Here is a 6660-nt window from a genome sequence, read left to right on the forward strand (position 1 = left end):
ATAAACTTTTACGATTATATAAATTTTGGCTCGATTTACACCGACTTATTCTCTAAAAAAACAACAAAATTGGAAGATGACAAACATAAGACATCAAACCAATGAAACGAAACGACTGACATACAACTGATAACTACCCAGTATTATTAGTACACCCTACCTAACAACTAGTTGAAATTTTAGGGAATTCCTAACTACGTAAAGGTTGTTTAGTGAAAACATCTTCAGCAAAGTACCTTAATAATCATTCAAATGTATCGAAAGTCAGATTTCTGTTTAAAAACATACGAAAACCTCTCACACAAACACAGAACTTATCAGACCGGCTGGGTTAGAATACATAGTAACGGTTTAGGCGCTTTTTATAACATAAGATTTCATGAACAACGATCGTTATGGTGTTAACTAGACTAAGTATGTTTGTTTGTTATGAATTTCGCGCAAAGCTAGCCGTCCCTAATTTAGCAGTGTAAGACTAGAGGGAAGACCACCCATCGCCAACTCTTTTACCAACGAATAGTGGGATTGACCGTCACATTATAAAGCCCCACGTCTGAAAGGGCGAGCATGTTTGGTGTGACGCAGATTGCGAGTCGAGCGCCCTAACCACCTGGCCATACCTGGCCCTAGACTAAGTAAGTGAAATGCAATTATCACCAATTTCATTTAAACCATTTACCAGTCAGACGTTAGGGTAAGTATTAATAACACATCATTATTTCTTTATTTTATTTTTAACACCGGTTGTCTATTGTGTTATTATTATATTTGATTTAACTTTACCATCTTTCACTAGAAATGGCGAACCAACAAGCTAGTCTTCTTGTAAAGTAGCAGTCTGTGCAATAAGACCGAATCGGTTCTTCTACTCACAGACATTTAACTACTAAAAATAAATCTACACGAGTTTTTTGAAAACTTAAAGGCAGTAAGTGTACTAAATTATTGTTTTATACATGTCCTCCAGGTTATGTGAAAACATAAAGGCATTAAGTGTACTAAATTACTGTTTTATACATGTCCTCCAGGTTATGTGAAAACATAAAGGCAGTAAGTGTACTAAATTACTGTTTTATACATGTCCTCCAGGTTATGTGAAAACATAAAGGCAGTAAGTGTACTAAATTACTGTTTTATACATGTTCTCCAGGTTATGTAAAAACATTATTTATTAGAACTAAACCATTTTGAAATCCTATATCCGAAAAATATCCAGGGTTAATCAAGGACACATTTTCCTTATATCTTAGTTATTGGAGATTACTAGTATCTCAAATGTTCTCCCTTAGGTAAGAAATACATAAAAAATAGTATTTACTTTGACCCAGTGACACCAGGTTTCATTTATGGCAATTCAACATAAGTATTTCTTTCGTGATGTAATGGAATCTATCTTCCAGCACTCCACAGTACGTCAGTAGAGCACTATACCATATGAAAAATAAGTACTATAATAAAGCACGTGACAGCAGTCGCCACTAGACGAACAATAAACCTATTTATACACTGACTAGTATTACTAGACGAGTAACGGCTGGATCATACTCATTAGGATTAACTTTTCCGTCTTGAACGTGATTCAACAACTTACATTTTAATCAATTGAGCCAAATCACATTTACCTTATATAAAATAATATTAACCAGTTTCTCATCAGCACACTCATCTAAGAATTACCGCCTACTCGGATTTTTACACCCCTTTCAAATAGCGATATTCCCGCTTTTAAGTATGTGACTGAAGCGCCACCTATACAAAGACTTGACTGACGATTGCTATTACCTGGTTTCGCCTAGTGGTACGGATGGCATTTGCAAATGGCGTCGAGAATAAGAGTTGGACGTTTTGCATTAATACAAAGTGCTTTTATATACAAAGGCGTGATAATCAAGATACTAAGATATCGAAACTTAATTGTGGCAAGCATCAGTCTTAAGTTTATTGGTTTTATCAGAGTAGAAATTAAATGAAAACTAGGAGAACAGTTTGTTACAATACTGTTGTAACGGCTTCAATAATTGGGTGAATTGTTTTGAAATATTTGGCAAAAAGAAGAACGCGAAGTCCAGTCTTAATGATAATGAAGCGGAAAGCATTTTATTTCTTGAACTTTTAAGTTCCAAAACTTAAGTTTCAAAAATAACGCTCACTTACTTCCTAATTTTCTCGTACTTACGGTACTTCTCGCATCTCTAATATTTTCGTTGAAACACAAACTCGCACATTTACAAAAATTAAGTAACAGCCAACAGACTAACATCACTGTAACAAGCTCGCTAATCAATCATAACGTACTAAGTTCACTGACTAATTCCGTTTAATATGAATATAATCATTTATTAAACTTTCAAGAAGGTTCTCTGGACATTAAGCCTCGCCCATCACGCGACTTCAAAATTTAACATTTTAGATCTATCTTTTGTTTTGCACAAGTCACTGCCCTAGAGACCCTTTGTTCGATACCAAAACTAGTCAGTTTTTTTATGATTGCCCAATACTAAATAATAACATCAACTCGTCTCTGTTGTCATTAATCTAATATTTCTAGATTCCAATGTTTATACTCGGTACGCTTGCTTTACATTGTTAAACTGGAACAACCAGTCTACATTGTTAAACAGGAACAACCAGTCTACATTGTTAAACAGGAACTGTTGATTACATTATCTAATTTGGTGTAGTAGTCTTAGATTAGTTATGACTATAAAAAAATAATCATAATTATCTACATATTCTTTAACACTAAACATATTAAATAATGTAAATTAATGCAGTTTTTACAAAGTGAAAATAGGAGAGAAATTAAAATCAAACAGAATATTACATTTTAAAAGATATATATACACCGACTGACGAGCCCTGGTATTCCACGAATGGCCTCGTTGACACTGGATATGGCGAATGTAATATGGTTGACATAATATAACATGTTCTCCTTTGTTTTCACTTACAATTTCTTAGGACTAGTCTACTATCTTGTGATGAACGATACAACAAGAGCGAAACCATACAAGTGTTTTCAAGTCTGGTTTTATAATTCATTGACTTGTGTAATGTTGCTCCAATATATTTCCTACATTTAAAGACTGGCGCAAAGTATTCATTAATAATTGTAAATCTCACTCAAGACACATTTACGAACATCCCTGGGCACGAGTTAGACCTGCGGCAAAGCTATAGGTTTCGGAGCTGGCGAGCCGGTTGGAAATCGTGCGATATCACAAAATATTCCACACATTTTAAGCTGCGGGTTTGTTACAAAAACCTTGGGTGCTGTTGTGCGGCCATCTTACCTCTGGTCAGTAGTTGAAAATTAGGGACGGCAGTAGATAGCCTTAGTAGTTTTGCTATAAATACAAAGTACAAGTACGAACATCCGGAAATATGGACTGTACGATAAACGTTCGCCCCATTTGTACATTTATGGAAGGCTACAGCACCTACTGCATGATACATTTTTTTTTGTCTATATCTCGAAGAATTAAAGGTCGACTACCTTTGACTTTTGACATTTGAAAACAAGTTATATATATTCTGCTTCCTACAACAGGCAAGTGCGGATAAAGCTGAACAAAATTCTTCATACAATGTAAAAGTAAAACCTCTTATCTGTGAAAATCGCAATTTCATGGTTCAGTTAAATAATATTTTTTACCTGATTAAGGAAAGTGAGTAACTTGGGAATACAAGATAATGCTTTTTTAGCTCTAGTAGTTTTAATGGCTACACACGATACTCTACTTTTTGTGTGTGTTTTTAGTATTCTATAGCATGGTTATAGACGTGTTGCCTCTCCTCGTTTATGCATATTACGTATACGTGTATGACCCGGACTCGAGCAGGCTATAGATCATTACTGTATGAAAATGGCTTCTTTTTTTTTCACACCAGATTACAGTAAGCAGTTATATTTCTGTAACTTGAAACCGGTACTACGTGCTTCAACTGAACGGCTTCACTACCATATAGACCTTGTAGATTTGTCGATAAGATCCTGATTTCAGGGTCAGTGGACTCAAAGGTTGAGATTATTTTTAAACATATAGTTAATGTTTTTCTTACGTGGGAATATTTTTCTTCTTCTAACTCACATACACGGGTTGATATGTAACATATTTGAACTATATTTCGATTTATTTTCCAGAGATCCGGTATTTAGTAAGCATGTTCTGCGTCTTTACTCTTTCAATTTTTGTTGATGTTGTTGCGCTGACATTTTTCGTGTCAGTTACTCAAAAGCAAAATTAATTTTGGCAAATAAATCAATAAGTTATAACGGAACGAGAAATATCTCTATTAGAACAACTAATGTTGCATAAGAATCAAACTAAAACTGAGTAACTAAAACACGGCACAACTGTAGAAACTGAAGTTTAAAAATGTCATAAAATATTTCAGAAAGATGTACATTTCTGATGTACAATAGTCGTCACCTTGATGACCATAAATATAGCAATATATCGCAATAAGACAGATAACAGATCAAAACACTTAACTCTTAACCGGCCCATTACAGATTTCCAGAAATAATAGCATAGTATCCCAATTACAAAGTTATTGCATGCTGCCGAATAAACCCTTCGTTCAATACCAGAATCGTTTTAACTGTGGTAACAGCTGACTTAATAATGAGCTCTGTTTTTTTTTTGCAAAATGCTTCATCGCTATTAGTCAGCAACACAGTATATTTGAAATGTCCTTACTCCTTCATCACCGGAAACCTTGGTCTGTTGAGTCATTTCCTTCGATGAGAAATGTTGAAAATTATCAATAGCGTTGTTGTGATGTTAATATCGTAAACTGGATTATGCTTCAGCCACACAACTTGACAACTCTTGAACGCCAATAATAAAACCCTACTTTCAACTTCCTCAGTCAGGCAGACGCCATAAATAAGACGAGTTGAGCGAAAAACAGTTTGGTGCAATTATAAAGGCAGATTATTTTCCGTCAGCTATGTTGTTTTTCTAAATCAATACACGTAGTGCACACAACAGAAGATTTTCACTTGGTAAAACAACAACAAAACTGTCTTATGTGCATATTCATAGCATCGTTTCCGTTTTGTCCTCCCAACTAATTATAGTTTCATTAACCGTACTTTTATTGATCATAGCGAGTGTATGTGTGTGTTTATAGAAAACCAGACATCTGTACAAAGAAACCAAACTGTGTATGTATTTGTAACCAACCAGACATTTGTATTAAAAAAAACTGTATTTATATATGTGTGTGTGTTTATAGCCAAATAAATATCGGTAAAAAGAAAACAAAACTTTCTCTGTTTATGTGTGTGTGTGTGTGTGTGTGTTTACAGCCAACCAGAGACCGCTGTACAAAGAAAACAAAACAGTGTTTGTGTGTGTGTGTGTGTTTACAGCCAACCAGAGACAGCTGTACAAAGAAAACAAAACAGTGTTTGTGTGTGTGTGTGTGTGTGTTTACAGTCAACCAGAGACAGCTGTATAAAGAAAACAAAACAGTGTTTGAGTGTGTTCTTGCTCGTTGTTACACCAAATGGACGAGTCGTTAGATCACTACATGTGTCAGAAAACACTGGTTTTATCCTCGAGAAGCTTCCTTCAATCACATGACAATAATTTCATTGTTTTAATACAATATAATAAACCTATGAGATATAACACTGATAGTATTTTTGGAACGTAGAATAGAGTGAACACTTTCAAAAGCTTGTAAAATACAAAGCTTTTACCAGTTGTTACTTTTGAAACATATATATAATATTTCTCAATGTGTGTGTGTGTGTCATATGGTTACTTGATTTCTAGATTCTTACCACAGTTTGATTACATGATTCTTCCCACAGTTCGATTACCCGGTTTCTAGATTCTTCCCATAGTTCGATTACCTGGTTTGTGGATTCTTCCCACAGTTCAATTACCTGGTTTCTGGATTCTTCCCACAGTTCAATTACCTGGTTTCTGGATTCTTCCCACAGTTCGATTGCTTAATTTCTGGATTCTTCCCACAGTTTGATTACTTGATTTTTAGATTCTTCCCACAACTTGAAAGTTTGCATAAACCACCTTGCCGGTCCGGTCCATGGGATTTCACGAAAACAAACAAACAAAAACTACCAAAATATTCGAATGTGAATCGTGACGAATTTTCATTATACTTGTACTTTAGTGTTCCGCGAAAGTTCAGCGAAGCAGGGAACCTGTCCCTAGTATGTAAAAGGTTGAGAAACGCTGTTCTATATGGAGTACTGCCACGTGAGAGTTTAGAATATTGTTCATGGTTATGAACAAAGGGAATTTCTTCACCTTCAAACTTCACATAGTTTAAAAGTTTCCGTAGGTGATTAAAACATTCGTCTTTTTATTTGTATCATGTTCATAAAAATAGGTTAATACTTTATGAAGACGTTGAAACCATCTAAATATTCAGATACTGGAAATGTTCAAACTTGATTCAAAGGGAATTTGGAGTTTCTTATGACTATATCCTCGGATTTACATGAAACTGACAGTGTAAGTAGTAATTCAAAACAAGATGTGCAATCTCTTATTGTTTTCCTGCAATTTTCAGGCCCTAGTTTATTACGTTGTACATTTACCGAAACATTTGTGAAGTTACAATGAAGAATCTACATTTTAGGCACGTGCTTATGTTACGTATTAGAATTTCAAATAGTCT

The 6660-nt window shown here is 34.7% G+C and overlaps 1 protein-coding gene across 6 annotated transcripts in view; it reads right to left on the reverse strand.

Annotated features, from left to right (window-relative positions):
* The window catches only part of LOC106458590 (E3 ubiquitin-protein ligase TRIM9-like), a 63248-nt gene that overhangs the window by 18489 nt on the left and 38099 nt on the right, over positions 1-6660 (reverse strand). The window lies entirely within an intron of this gene.

This window comes from Limulus polyphemus, unplaced genomic scaffold (genome assembly GCF_000517525.1).
Source record: "Limulus polyphemus unplaced genomic scaffold, Limulus_polyphemus-2.1.2 Scaffold489, whole genome shotgun sequence".
NCBI lineage: Eukaryota > Metazoa > Arthropoda > Merostomata > Xiphosura > Limulidae > Limulus > Limulus polyphemus.